Genomic DNA, 15339 nt, shown 5'->3' on the forward strand with positions numbered 1-15339 from the left:
GAAATTTTACAACTTATTATAAAGCTATAGTAATCAAAACAGTGTGGTACTAGCACAGTATAGAGCTATATCAAGGAATAGAATTGATGATCCAGAAATAAGCTCATACATCTATGGCCAATGGACTTTTGACAAGGATGTTAAGACCAATCAATGGGAAAAGAATGGTTTCTGCAACAAATGGCACTGGTACAAGTGAAAATTTGCATGAAAAAGAATGAAGTTGGACCCATACCTCACACCATATATAAAAATATAAATTCAAAATGGATCAAAGATATATTTAAAGATCTTAAATATAAGAACTAAAACCATAAGACTCTTAGAAGAAAACATAGGGGTAAATATTCATTACCTTTGATTTGGTAATGGAGTCTTAGATATCACCCCAAAAGAAGTATAAACAACAACAACAACAAAAGGATAAATTGGACTTTATCAAAATTTAAGGTTTTGTGCACCAGAGAACATTATTGAGTAAATGAAAAGACAACCTACAGAATGTGAGAAAATATTTTCAAATTATATGTCTAATAAGCACCTAGTGTCCAGAAGATATAAAGAACTCTTACAACTCAACCACAAAAAACAGCCCAATAAAAAATGGGCAAAGACATTTCTATGGAGAAGATATACAAATGGCCAACAAGCACATGAAAAGATGCTCAACATCATTATTCATTAAAGAAATGCAGACCAAAACCCCAGTGAAACAGCACTTCACAGTTTCAATGATGGCTGTTAAGGAAAAAAGTGTTAGTAAGAATATGGAGAAATTGAACTCTTATACATTGCTGGTGGGAACATAAAATGGTTCAGCCACTTTGACGATTCTAAAAAAGTTAAACATAGAATTATCGTATAATCCAGGAATTCTACTCTTAGATTCCCACCCCAAAGAATTGAACCAACAAATAGCTGTTCCTGAATTTTTATAGCAACTATACAATAACCAAAACTAGGAAAAAACACACCCAAAACAAATGTCTAGCAATAAATGAGTGGATAAACAAATTGTGGTGTATATATACAATGGAATATTATTTGGTCATAAAAAGGAATGAAATGCTGATACATGCCAAAATGTGTATGAACCTTAGAAATGTTATGCTAAGTGAAAGAGACTAGACACAAAAAATCACATATTGTATGATTCCATTTATATGAAATATCCAGAGTAGGCAAATCCATAGAGACAGAATACTAATTGTGGTTGTCAGGGCCTGGGGGTGAGGGGAATGGGAAGTAACTGCTTAATAGGTATAGGGTTTCATTTTGTGATGATGAAAATATTTTGCAACTAGATAGAGGTGGTGGCTGCACAACATTGTGGATGTATTAAATGCCACTGCATTGTCCATTTTATGTAATGCGAGTTTTACCTCAATAAAAATTGTCTTTTAAAAAAGATAAAACTACAGCGGGAAGGCCGGGGAGGGTTGGGGAGGGTGGGGATAAGAAATCACCGCAGGACTTGTATGCATGCATATAAGCACAACCAATAGACACAAGACACTGGGGGTAGGGGAGGCCAGGGGAAGGTCAAGCCGGGGAGGGGGGTGGAGTGGGGGAAGGAGACATATGTAATACTCTTTGTAATACTTTAAGCAATAAAACAAAATTAAAAAAAGAAAAGATTAAAGTGAAGCAACAGCCAGTCTCTTTGCAGAGTACTCTAACCAGAGTGTGTTGCTGATGGGGTCCAGCTCAGAGTTAAGCAGCAAATAGAAGATCAGCAGGAACATCTCCAGAGGAATGGGGAAGGAGGTGCACCCCACCAGCCTGGCAGGGGCTCTGCGTGGGCATGGAAGGTGCCATCAGCCTGCTGGATCCACAGCTTTTCGGGAGTTAATCTGACCCTTTGGAGGTTTAATAAGGCTCTCGCTCCAGCTCCTCCTCCACCTGCCTGTCTGGCCACGGAGGCCTGGCTGGGCTCCAGGATGCTCACAGCTCACTTCTCCCTCTTGCAATTGGAGTAGGCGGCCTAGCCAGGGTCTGGCACAACTTCATTGGGCTCCAAGGGGCCGGACTGGGGGCAGCTCTGGAGTTGGGCTCCCCAATGTGTGGACACTGCAAATCTATATTCTCAGCCCAGCTAGCAGGATTCGGACCATTTTGGCAGATCCAGGGAAAGGTTTGGGAGCCCATCCAGGAACACAGGTAAGTGAAAAGGGCCTCATAGGGGAATTGATAGGCTGTAACACATCTGAGTGTGTGACCCCACACTGTTTCCTTACCTTAGACCTGCAGGAGGGCCTGTAGCTGTCCTCAGGGGTGGGGGTATTGCAGGGATGGCTTCTGGTTAATTTCTACTTGTTTTTCAGAGCTCAACACGGACATCACCTTCTCCAGGAAGCCTTTCTGAGCCCTAAAGTGTCCTTTCCCTGTGTCCTCAAAGCATCCTGAACTTTTATAGCATTTTGTATATTGTATTTTAAAAGCCTAATGACCCATTGGTTTCCCATAGATACTAGTCTCTGGACTCCTGTGTGGCTGAGTGCCCTCCGCCAGGCATCCCCTTACTTTCACATCAGTGACCATATAGGTGTCTTGGGTGCCTGTTATTGACCTAGGGAAGGACGGCTAGTTCTTTGTACGCATGCGTGCACACACACACACACACACACACACACACACACAACCTCAAGAAAAGTTTAGTCTCTTCTTCAATCCAGGCCCCTGTGATAGAATTTAAACTCTACAGAACTGGGGTGGCAATGGGCCAAGGTGTGGGTATTGTGGCCTCAAACAAATTAACTCAAACCCTTGCATAATACCAAGTATGGTATTCAGGGTGTTGTCTCCCACATGAATGCCCCCTTAGTTGACCAGATATCCTCATTCTGCTCTATTTTGCTTTCCTCCTCCCCCAGGCTGGGGCTATTCCCTTGGTTGGGGTGTCCCAGCTCCTCATAAGTATTAGAGTCCCCATTCATTTCACTGCTGCTGAGAGTGAGGGGGAGGCTTGGAACCTAGAGTCAGACTGGAGAGGGGAGAGGACCCTGCTCTCTGGATAGAAGCATGCTTTATCTTTCTGTTCCTTTATGATCATCCCAAAGTACTTTATATATCAAATCGCTTACACTGAAAGTATTAATCTCATGCCCACAGACTTCAGTGATCTACATACAAGATTCATGTCTTTCTGCTAGCATAATTTTTGGACTTTATTATCCTGAAAGAGTGTCCAACTCTTTCCCAGCCTCGACTGTGACATTACAAACTCTTCTTCTGTTGGTTTGTCCTTGGGAGCCCTGTGTTCAATTCTCACTTCTCATTTTCCCAGGCTGCAGCAATTAGGGGCTAGGGGTGAGTGGAAAGATGTTAATCTTGGTACAAACAGACACAGGCCACGTATTAAAACTCAACTTGGTGCTGGGGGTCCCCAGGCCCCTAGCAGATGCAGAAGGTCACTGATATAACCTCCCATAAGGGCCAATAAGGCCAACCCCTTGGGGCTCAAAGCACACAGTCTAGCGTGTGTTTGAAAGCAGAGGGGTGGCCAGGAATTGACAATATAATGTGAGAAGTCTGGATAAGTACATGATGCCTTAAGAGTGCAGGGAACAGGAGCCTAACCTTGTGCATGACAGAAGACTTCCTGATGAGGTGATGTCTGAGTTGAGCCGTGAAGAACAAATAAAAGTTATCCAGGTCTTCAATCCAGGCCCCTGTGATAGAATTTAAACTCTACAGAACTGTGGTGGCAATGGGCCAAGGTGTGGGTATTGTGGCCTCAAACAAATTAGCTCAAACCCTTGCGTAATACCAAGTATGGTATTCAGGGGGTTGTCTCCCATGTGAATGCCCCCTTAGTTGACCAGATATCCCACTTGGACCTATTTTTCATCCTCATTCTGCTCTATTTTGTTTTCCTCCTCCCCCAGGCTGGGGCTATTCCCTTGGTTGGGGTGTCCCAGCTCCTCATAAGTATTAGAGTCCCCATTCATTTCACTGCTGCTGAGAGTGAGGGGGAGGCTTGGAACCTAGAGTCAGACTGGAGAGGGGAGAGGACCCTGCTCTCTGGATAGAAGCATGCTTTATCTTTCTGTTCCTTTATGATCATCCCAAAGTACTTTATATATCAAATCGCTTACACTGAAAGTATTAATCTCATGCCCACAGACTTCAGTGATCTACATACAAGATTCATGTCTTTCTGCTAGCATAATTTTTGGACTTTATTATCCTGAAAGAGTGTCCAACTCTTTCCCAGCCTCGACTGTGACATTACAAACTCTTCTTCTGTTGGTTTGTCCGTGGGAGCCCTGTTTCCAATTCTCACTTCTCATTTTCCCAGGCTGCAGCAATTAGGGGTTGGGGGTGAGTGGAAAGATGTTAATCTTGGTACAAACAGACACAGGCCACGTATTAAAACTCAACTTGGTGCTGGGGGTCCCCAGGCCCCTAGCAGATGCAGAAGGTCACTGATATAACCTCCCATAAGGGCCAATAAGGCCAACCCCTTGGGGCTCAAAGCACACAGTCTAGCGTGTGTTTGAAAGCAGAGGGGTGGCCAGGAATTGACAATATAATGTGATAAGTCTAGATAAGAAGTACATGATGCTTTGAGTGTGCAGGAACAGGAGCCTAACCTTGTGCATGACAGAAGACTTCCTGATGAGGTGATGTCTGAGTTGAGCCGTGAAGAACAAATAAAAGTTATCCAGGAGCATGTTCATCTGCACTCTGATCCCCGAATATTCTCATTCTCTCTCAAGCTCTGGAAAGACCAGAGAGAGGCCCCTGAGATACCCTGCTGTGCTTTGTCCAGGAGATTTGGGTTTGGTAGCCTGGGCTCTGTTGCATCAGCTGAACTGGGAGTGCAACAGTCGTGTGGAATGAATACGAACTCTGGCCAAAGAAAACATAAATCCAGTCCGACTGCAGAGTGGACCATGACAAGTGGCTAGGCTGGAGTGAACCACATGGGGGTCTTTTGGTCTGGGGAGGGGAGTGGGTGATTTGAGCATGCAGGCAGCTCCCATCCCTTACCGCACTCAAACCCCCCCTGCATGGCTCCATCTCTTGGCAGAAAGGACCTGGATTATAGGGCTGCTTGGGATTCCTCACACCCCTGCCCTTTGCCCATAACCTCATAGCTTGACTGTAGCTCTCTCTCCACAGTGGGTTTTCTGTGTTTGGACCCAGGATACTGAGGCCAAGGACATCACTCTCCTTCGCTTCTGCTGGTCTCAGCTTGTGTCTTTATACACAGGCTTGTCTGACTGATTTGTTTTCTTAGAAGCCGATGGTTTTATCATTGAGTTTGGCATCTCTTCTGGCTAAGAGATAAGGAGAGGAAGTTGGGCCTTTGAGCTCCGGTAGATGGTCTTGCCAAGTGACAGCAATATGATTTAAGGAAATGACACTGCCACTCAAAATATACATTATCCAGAGTGCCCTGCTGGGGCCACTTTATCTACTCTGAGAGCCTTGGAGTAGGGCATAGCCAGCTGTGCTCATGGCCAAGGTCAGGTGGATGGATCAAGGTCATTCATCAAGCTTCCCTGCCTCCCTGCCTCCCCACCTCTGAGGGCTGCAGCATTAGCCAGCATGCAGCTTGGGAATCCAATGTCTGCCCAGGCTGCACCTCTGTGTTTGGATTTAAAGGGGGATCCCGAGGCCCAGAGGTCACCATGCTGCGGGAACAGATTTCACTAGTGACATTTTTATCCTTCACCTGTCCAGTTCATGCCACTCTCTCAGGAGTGGGGTAGAGAGAAGGAAGGAGGAAAGAGAGGGGAACTGGAGAGAGAGGAATCTGGGATGGTTGGAGAGAACAAAACAGGGTGCTGTTTCTATTATTTGCAAATCTTCTGGGTCACAGAGCAAACCCAGATTCACGGGTGATTCAAGAAGGCAGAGCTCTGTGCCCTGCTGTGGGGGATGCGGGTGGCGGAGGGACGACACCTGTATTAAATCCACATCCTCCAGGTAAATGTGGCCGTGGAGTCTGACTCAGGATATGTCAGAGAACAGGGCCTAAGAGCTGATCAAGAAGTTAGATCTGGACTCAAGGGGATTTTGACCAAGACTTTACATTTATATAATTGATCCAATGTGTGCACAAAAATCTCATGGAATGGGGATTTTCATCTCCACTTTATCACCTGCGGAATGGGGTGGGCGTCTTTCTACCTTCATGGGAGGAACCTGTAAGTTGGTGCTTTGACTTAAGCTGGTGGCTCCACACCTTGTGCACCTGTACTTCATGCACATGGAAGCCATGCTATGTTGGACCGCTTATTCTTTAAGTTGGGATTTTATGAATTTCTTTTGATTTAGCAACTCCTGGGCAAGACTAGAAGAGCAGCTCCCCAGGAGGCCTTTCGTTCTCGCATTTGGGCCGGTCTACTTCTGCGGGTAGGAACACAGTGAAACAACTCTAGAAAATTTGACTAATGTGAGGAAAACGAGAAAATTAAGAAGTGATGACTTGTGTATTATTTTGTGTATTATTCTAACAAATAAGACAATTACGTACTTATTGAACAGACTTTCCTTTGATTACAGACCATTAGTGGCTACAGATTGTTGACTTTATTAGAACTTCACAGGTGTGAGTTTTTACAAATTTTGCATTTTACATCACTTAGCTGATCAATGTGGAAATACATTCTTCAGTTCCTTTTAACCAGAACTTATTGTGGCACCACCCTATACCAGGCACTAAGAATAAGTAAGTAAAGGACACCTGCCATTACCTTTATAGAGTGGGAGACCGTCATGTGGGAGGAAAAATTGCTATAGGAGAGGTAGGTTCCCCTTTCTGCCTGGGAGAAGGAGGTGTTAGGGGAGAAGTTGGTTCTAGAGAATGTGACATCTGAGTAGGGCCTTGATGGATAAGTAGGAGTTCACTGGGGTAGCAAAGAAGGATATTCCAGGCTGGAGGAACAGCATGTGCTAAGGCCCAGAGATGAGAGGTAACAAAAGGTAGATTGGGGCCAGCAGCTTAAAAAAAGGCCTTTTAGGTAGATTAAGGAGTTTGATTTTATTCCAAACACCATGGGTAGCAAATGTTTTGTATTTTAGAAGGACTGACCCAATTGCAAACCCTGTTCAACGTACAACAGATTCTTTAGAACTCCATATGGATGAAGGCTCTTTTGTAAAGGTGTGTCTCCCATTGTGTCACGATCCAACTTAGCTCAGTAGCAGCTTCCTTTCTCCCTGACCATGATGTCTGCAGACCTCCCGAACGCCTCTGCTTACTTCTTCCTCTGACCACGAATCAGTCTCTCCTTGATCAACGTTGGCTTTCTTCCATTCTCCATTCTTGCTTGGTGCCTCAGAGGCTGTTCTGTCTGTCGGGAGCAATTCCTGCTCCATCAAACATCAACACTTACTTATCTTCCAGGTCCCAGCTTTACCATCCTTTCAGGAGCCTTTCCTGACTCTCCCAGAGTAAGTCAGTCCTATGATGAGAATCGGCGGTGGCACCTGCACGTCCTGTTCTTTGTCCTTGCCTCCTTTGCAATTGGTTGACATTGTCTTTCTGCCAGCTCCTGAGCTCCTCCAGGGCTGGGCTTCATCTTCCGAGTTTGCCACCATATCTCTGATACCTAGCAGGACACTGGGAAGTATTTATGAATGGATGGAGGTAGGGGATTCATTTAGAAATTTCATACAGGAGACCAGATGAGAGATAAAAGGGCTGGAGTGAAGCCAGCTGCAGTGGGAATGGAGAGGAGGGACTGTGTAGGCCAGACTTCTAGGGTAGCACACGCTGGATCCCACTGGCTGTGGCGTCCTGGAAGGGTGGAAAGAGGTGAAGAGGATGATGTGAAGGACTGCAAACACATTTTTAAAAATATATATTTTTATTGATTTCAGAGACAAAAGGAGAGGGGGGGAGAGATAGAAACATCAATGATGAGAGGTAATCATTGATCGGCTGTCTCCTGCATGCCCCACACGGGGGACTGAACCCCGCAACCCGGACATGTACCCTGACCGGGAATCGAACAGTGATTTTTCTGGCTCATGGGATGACGCTCAACCACTGAGCCACGCCGGCCGGGCCTGTAAAAACATTTGCCCGCTCTCCCCACATCCTTACCCCTGCCAGTAGAAGAGGGAAGGGTTTTGTTCTCTGGGATTTGCCTTTCTGCAGCCCCTCTCTATAACAGCCTCCCAAGAGAAGCGGGCTTGCTAATCACCAGGCAGAGGCCAGACATGGATGAACGGGCAGGATCTGGTCCCTGTAGTCAGAAAGTTCATGGCCATGCAGGGCCACTGTGTGGCTCTTCCTGTCTTTTTTGCAGAAACCCCCCTGGACAGGGCCTCGCTCAGAGCAGGCCTTGCCCCTTTCTATCTGTGTCTGGGCGGATGTCAGACCACAGCTTGCTCTCAGGTCTCATCATCAGGCGTTCAGTGTGGAGGAGAAGGCACCAGGGTCTTCCCTCGAACCTCCCAGCCTAGGGAACCTTGTCCAGGCTCTGCCCAGGGGTCCTTTCTTCTCGGTGGGCTGTTCTCAGAACATAGACCCCCGAGGGGATGAAATGAGAGATGAATTAGGCTCTCCAATTGCCTAATATCCAACATTGCCCAAGTCCCAAGATATTAGTGAAAGGTATCAATATTTACCTGATGCACCTAACGTAGCTAAATAATAAGCAGAATGGTAATGTGCTCGCTACCCAGTGTCCTTCCCTGCTGGGCTGGCGTTCAGTTCAGGTCTCTCGAGGTTGACATCCTCAGCTGCGCCTTAAGATTCTTTTGTTTTGAATTCAGTTGATCTAAAATTAGTCTGGAAGCCTTTTTTTCTTTTTGATATTTACAAATGTGGTATATTAAATAACAACTATGTAATATAAGGATGTGCCAATGGGCCCCAACCTGCAGAATGATCTTAAAACTTTACTCTCTCTTGTAATTTCTTGTAATCTGTTAACATTTATATGACAAAATATGTGACATGTGCCAAAATGTTCTGATTATGGCTTGATCATGACTATTAGAACACTCCAATTTGGAAAATTCTTGTCCAGTCAGGAAAACAAACCACATTCCATGTTTCAAACAGATGGCATTTAGGCAGAGAATTAGTTACACTGGACGTGCAAAGTAGAAATAACCCAACAATTAATAATTGCAGAACAGCTTCTATCCCCAGCACTGGGGAAACAAAAGGGAAGAAGTGGTCTCATCTGGCCTAGGAGGGGGCTGGTGCTCAGACCCCCGAGGGAGCCATCAACCCAGCAGGACTGCCATGCTGAGGGGCAGAGGGTGCGGGGGGCGGGGGGGGGGCTGTGGCATGGCTGGTGGTCTGACCACAGAAGGTCATAGCCCAGCTACTGCCAGCACCGCTACAAGGAGGCCAGAGCTGGTACTGGACTTTGAAGGGGGTGTAGTGAGGCTGGTCTTAGCAGGAAGTAGCAAAGCGACCCTCTGCGGCTTTCTCTCTCCTTGCCTGCATTTCTCCCTCTGAGTCCTTGTTTGGCTGAACCAGCAGGAAGCCAGCGGGCAGGGACGCCTGGGAACAGTGGTCTGCAGAGCCCACTGTCCAAGCTGAAGGGGCATAGGGAATAACCAGAGCTGCAAAAGCAGATTTGTGGACAGGCTCATTTCAAGGCTCCACAAATCACTCCCACCTTAAACGGAGATTAGGCCTCCTGAGTTGTATTCTGATAAGCTTATCTGGTACAAGTCCAATAAAGTTAAGCTCCCGCGGATAGGAATGAAGAAGTGGACGTTCCCACTTGTCAATCACAGGAGAAGAGGCAGGTCATGATTAAACGGGTGCAAACAGTGAACCTTGGACTGGAGGGGAGGGGACGCCTGCTTCTCTCTGGGTGTGGTCTCTTCAGTTTGACCTTGGAGAGGTCGGAACGCTCTCAAGGGCACTTCTTGGTGGTGGATGTGGCAGACAGCCTCCCTCTCCCTTACTCAGCTGGGGCTGAGGCAGAGCTGCGTCAGCCACCAGCTTTCTGTTGCTCTCTGGGTTCATGGCCCTTTGTTCTGAGGAACCATGGAGGGAGTGGAGGAAAGACTTATGGGGCATGGAGGCCCATGGAGGGCCCTAGGGCCAGCTCCTGGGTTATAGGAACCCTCCTGAGAGGGTTAGCTAGAGTAACGTGGGGAGACACCTCCATTTACCCTAAGCAAAGGGGGCCAGGCTGTTGTTCTTCCCCATGTGAATATTCTCTTCGTTGTCAGTCTCAGAGTTGTGGGACTTAACTTGATTAATGAAACTGGAAAAGAGATCCCAAGGGTTGAGAGATGTGGGACTTGATTAATGAAACTGGAAAAGAGATCCCAAGGGTTTGGGGGGGGGGGCAGGTAGTAGGAATAGAGCTTGGAATTCCCCTCCAGATGTTTCCTTGTCCAGTGGTTCTTGGGCATCTCTGCCATGCCAGCCTCTACCGACTCCAGAGTCCACCTTCCTGGGAGGTGCCCATGGGGAGCCACAGGGCCTGGGGTGGTGAGTCTGGGAACACTTTGTGTCAGGTACACACCTCCCGCCTCACCCCAGCCCCGAGCTCACCGTTTTCTGTAGCGAGAGAGGGTGCCATATGCACGCCTCTCTGGGAGAAGGAGACAGGAAATTACATTGAACTGATGTCTCAATGGGCGATGGCAGATTCTTCGCTGACAAGGTTTTTATTGTCAGTGGATGTGAGGACTCTGGCATGGGGGGAAGGAGGGGGAAGATGCCAGGCAAGGGTAAAGCGGGCACAAAGAAAGATGGGGAGAGACGGTATTGCTCGGTGATTTTGCCTAAGGTCAGCCAGAAAGGGCTCTCTCTCTGACCTTGGTCAGTCTGAGTTGGATGCGCGCAGCCCCATCTCCCAGAGCAGAGGCTGCGAACAGGGTGAGTGTGTGCCCCACTCCATCCCTTGTTCACTCTGAGGCCCTTGGGGACGATTTCACATAGTGTTTCTCAAGAATTTTTAGTGCACGCCCTCTGCGGTTAAGCTTAGAACAAGCTTTCTAAGGTCTGTGTTTCGACTTTTGCTTCCTCTCTCTGTTAAGAGCACTGCTGTTTAGCTTAAAGCTGCTATTTTACAAATGAGAACATCCAGGCTCAGGAGGGGAAGGGTCACACATGTAGGCTCCCTCCTGGCCTTGCTCTGTGTCACAGCTATTTCTCTTGGTGCCTTACCTGTAAAATACAGGTGCCTGGGCGGTGGTGGTGCGGGGGTGGTCATCTAGCTGGCTGCAGGTCACGTGCCTTTGCATCTGAGTGTTTGGAAGGTGGGCATGTGCATGGACAGGCATGTATATGTACATGGACAAGCATGTGTGTGTACATGGGCAAGTATATATGTACATGGGCAGGCGTGTGTGTTTAAGGGTAGGCATGTGTGCATGCAGCTTACGTGGTGGCTGTCACCCAGCAGTGCTCCCAGGAGAGGAGCACAGCAAAGACCACTCCGCCTGGGGCGCTGTCCATCAGTTCCAAGTCTGGAGAGGGTGTCCCCGGAGCCATCGCACCCAAGGAGGCCGCCTTTCTCGCTGCTCGGGGAGACAGCCCGTGGACCACTGATGCCCTGTGGTTCTGATGCAAACCGTGCAGCCACGACCTTCCTGCCTGCACTTTTCCACCTTCACAGCTCCGTCTCCCTGCTGAAGTGAGGTCTGCAGGACGCTGTTCCAGCAGCAGCCACGGCAGCAGCCAGAGCAGCACCGGCACCCTCCAAATTGGGACTCTAGCCCTTTAAATCTGCTCAGTTACCAAAAAAGAAGAGGCACCAGACCCTGTTAATTAAAGCTCGCCCTGGTCCATCATTCTGAGGAGCTGCAGTGCTCTGCTCCTTCCTGATGGCTTAGAGCTTCTCCTTAACTCCCAGCCATGGATCTTGGAGAATTTCCCCCGAGATCAGCAGGAGGTATGATCCTTATCGATGGCACTCTGGGGCTTATGTGGCTCGAAATCAATAGTACAACCGACTGCATGGATGCTGCCTGGCCCCCCTTCCTTCCCCTCTTCCCCTCTGCCTCCTCTCCAATTTCCCAGCTTGTGTTTAGTTGAGACAAATCAAGTTTTCATGGGTTTCAGAGGAAGGGGAGGGGCCGGGGGTGTCTGGAGGTAGCTCCCAATGTGTTCGCTTCGGTCCTGGCTTCACCCGGCTGCCTCAGGGGCTGGAAGGAGCCAGGAAAGATGTTTCTTCAAGCTCGGGATCATGCAAACCCATCCCCTCCTGGCCGGGTCCCTTCCCTCCGGTTAGAATGAAAAGGGCATAACCCTGACTTGACTGGCTCCTTAAATCAATGAGCTGCCGGGTCAGTGTGAAGATGGCTGTGCCCGTTATCGGGAAACTCATTGCATACAACTTTCTCTCCGTGCGTTGTCCCGGCAGGAACACCTGTCCCCCAGGCTCCCCTCCCCTGTACTCTGAATGCTGCTCGGTGAAATGCTTGCTGCAGGGTTTCAGGAATCCATACCCCTCTCCCTGTGCCTTTTGAGGAAACTCACTTCCAGACGAGTGTAAGGTTCTGTTGCAAAGAGTTGTTTTTATTCAGGAATCTGCTCTAGCCTGGCAGAGAGGAGAGATTTATCTTCTTCTTCTTTTTTTTTTTTTACATTGCATTTTGCAAATTGTACTAAAGCCCAGAGAACATCTATCTGCAAATCCTTCTTTGATTTGTTTTTGCCCCCACGGCTTCCTCCTGGGAAATGCTCTTCTCGAGTCTTACCCGAAGGAAAGGTTCCCCCTCAGTCAGCTTGACACGACTTCACAGATGTCCCTGAAAGCCAGGCCCTGGCGGAGGGAGCCATTTTCATCCCCCGAGTAGCAGTCCCCAGGGGCCCGGAGCAAGGGGCCATGTGCCTTGAGAGGAGGCTTCCAAACTGCCCCCCCTGCCCCCCAGGAGAGTAGCTTAGGAGGGAAAGCCCTTGGACTGACTTTCCCAGGGGCTTTAAAACACGGTGGGCGATTAACATCGCTATTCGAGCTTTGAGAGGGATCTGAGCCAACACACAGCTCACAGGAGTGGGGATTTCCCCCCAAAGTTACTGCCAGCCGATCCTAAACTGTTTACACAAACAGTTACGGTGTGTGCAGCGACATCCTTTCCAATCCCCCAGCATAAGGCTGGGAACTTTCTCCGATGACTGTCCCGGAAGCCAGCATGTCTGCCTCCCAGATGCCACGGGTTCCATGTGATTCCAAGTCTCAGAATAATGAACTCTCAGCTGTGGCTTCGGCTAGGAGACTAGTCGCAGCTTGATGGAATTCCTAATCACCGTGCCCATCGGTGGGCTCCCTGATAGGTTCCCAGGGAGGCGGCCAGGGAGAGAGGTTTCCTGCAAACAGAAGCCACCGCGGAGGTAGGATGAGGGAAGCCCAAGCAGAATGAGGAGAGGAGGCCTGTGGGAGGCGGCATTCTGGGCTGGGTGCGCTCCTCCAGGCTCTGCTTCCCAGCTGGTCTGTGAATGGCTCAGCGAGGGTCGGGCTCACGCCTGGGGCTGGGGATGTGAGTAGGACTGTGGTCCTGGAAGCAGGGTGACCTGAGCTCATAGAATCTATGACATAGATGGAGGGCCCAACCCGGGAGCTCCTCTCATAGCTCTTGTCCCCCACCTTCTGGGGAACCCACCGTCCTGGGCCCTCTGCCCCTCCAGGTGCTATTGCTCAAGAGTCCACACCCTTCTTCCGCCCAGAGAAACGGGGCTTCACAGAGTCCCTCCCAGGGGTAGATGTCACTGTTGTGTGATCATGTTCTTGGACTGGTGGGATCTGTGAACAGTGAGGAAAGGAGTAGACGGTTCCTTTGTGTCCATTTTTCTTTGCAACTTAATGATGTATGTATGTGTTTTGTTTTTAATTTACTGGATGGCTGCTGGCTTTCAAGGAGCTGAAAACAGATCCTAATGGAGCCTGCTTAGACCTGGCGACGTGGTGGTTTTGTGGTCCTCGGGTGTTCTTTCCGCGGCCTTGGCGGTGCTCCCATCACCAGGGTGTTGGAGTGGAAAGGGCACGGCCTTGGGAGATGACAGGTCTTCACTGGCATCTCAGTTCCCCATCTTGTGTGTGGCCTACGCCAGTTACCTAAGCGTCTCTGGAGCCTCAGTTTCTTCTTCTGTAATATGGTGAAGTTGTCAGGATTAAATGGAATAATTTAGCTAAAGTCTCTGCACACAGAAGGTACAAAATAATGTTTTCCCCTTCCAATTGCAAGCATCTGCCTTGTGTTAAGACTTCAGTGGTTCTCAACCTTGGCTGCACATTAGAATCACCTGGGAATCTTTTTAAAATCCTGATTTCTGGGCCTCATTCCTCCGGAAATCAGGATTTTAAAAAGATTCCCAGGTGATTCTAATGTGCAGCCAAGGTTGAGAACCACTGTGTTAAGTAAACCTTAATGGGGAGGGTGGAACCTTTTAAACAGGTCCAATGGCTCCTTCACTGGCCCTGGCCCCTGACTTCTCTGGGGCAGGGGCAACCTCTTCCGTGTCATCACACCCTCCCGATGGCCAGCATAGGACCCAGTGCGGGGCTGAAACTGCATAAAGCATTCATACACGAAGGTCTGTGGGCATTTAACCTTCAACATAGGTGATTTCTAATGACTAAGCGAAACCACTTCTCCCTCAATCACTTAAGAAATACAACTGAGCCAGACAGATCAAAGAGTCCCATGACTGTAATACATTCGGACTAAAATATGTCCTTTTGAGAACTGTAATAAAAAACACCTTCTGCACAAGGACCTGCGCCAGGTGCCTGTGGCTTCCTAGAGCGTCCCTGGGGCCAGGCTGCTGCGGAGGAGAGTCCAGGTGACCACTGCCCCCCTGGGCACGTGCTGCTTTCTCTTCCTCGTGCTCTGGAGAGAAGAGGCTCTGAGGAGGGAAAACAGCTCTAGTTGGAAGGAGGCACGTTCCCTGTCTCTCTGCTGTGTAGAACAACTCAATCAATAGCTCAGTCAATTAATCAATAAGTCTGCCTGTATGTAGCCACTACTATTGGGGAAAGTCATTGATTTAATACATATATATCAAACTAATGATAATAATAACACCTAATATCATCACTGCCACCTAATAGTCACTAGGGTCTCCTTGGCTCCCAGCTGGGGGTACTGGCCTGAGAGTGACACAGCTCTGCTCCGGAGCAGGGGACCAGGAGTAGACAGGGTGGCCCTGGAAGACTGGTAGAGGCCATGACAAGCCAGAGCCAAGTACACTTGGGAACACAGGAGAGATGTTTAAAATGGTTCTTCTAACTACTGCGTTGAGAAAAGGTTGTAGGTGGCAATGGTGGAAGCAAGAAGGCCAGCTAGGAGGCCCATAAAAAATCCCAGTGCGAGGGGATATGGCTAGACCAGAGGGAGCAGTGGAGGTGTGAAAAGTGCTAGGAATCTGGATTTTTAAAGTTTTTCCCTCCCTCCCTC

General features: G+C 48.5%; 1 protein-coding gene across 1 annotated transcript in view; it reads left to right on the top strand.

Annotated features, from left to right (window-relative positions):
* Positions 1-11684: 11684 nt before the first annotated feature.
* The window catches only part of CALN1 (calneuron 1), a 425613-nt gene continuing 421958 nt past the window's right edge, over positions 11685-15339 (top strand). The window contains exon 1 of the mRNA XM_014544450.1: positions 11685-11834. The gene's annotated coding sequence lies outside the window, so the exon portion shown is untranslated. The remainder of the gene's footprint in view (positions 11835-15339) is intronic.

This window comes from Myotis brandtii, unplaced genomic scaffold, assembly GCF_000412655.1.
Source record: "Myotis brandtii unplaced genomic scaffold, ASM41265v1 scaffold363, whole genome shotgun sequence".
NCBI classification, from domain to species: Eukaryota; Metazoa; Chordata; class Mammalia; order Chiroptera; family Vespertilionidae; genus Myotis; species Myotis brandtii.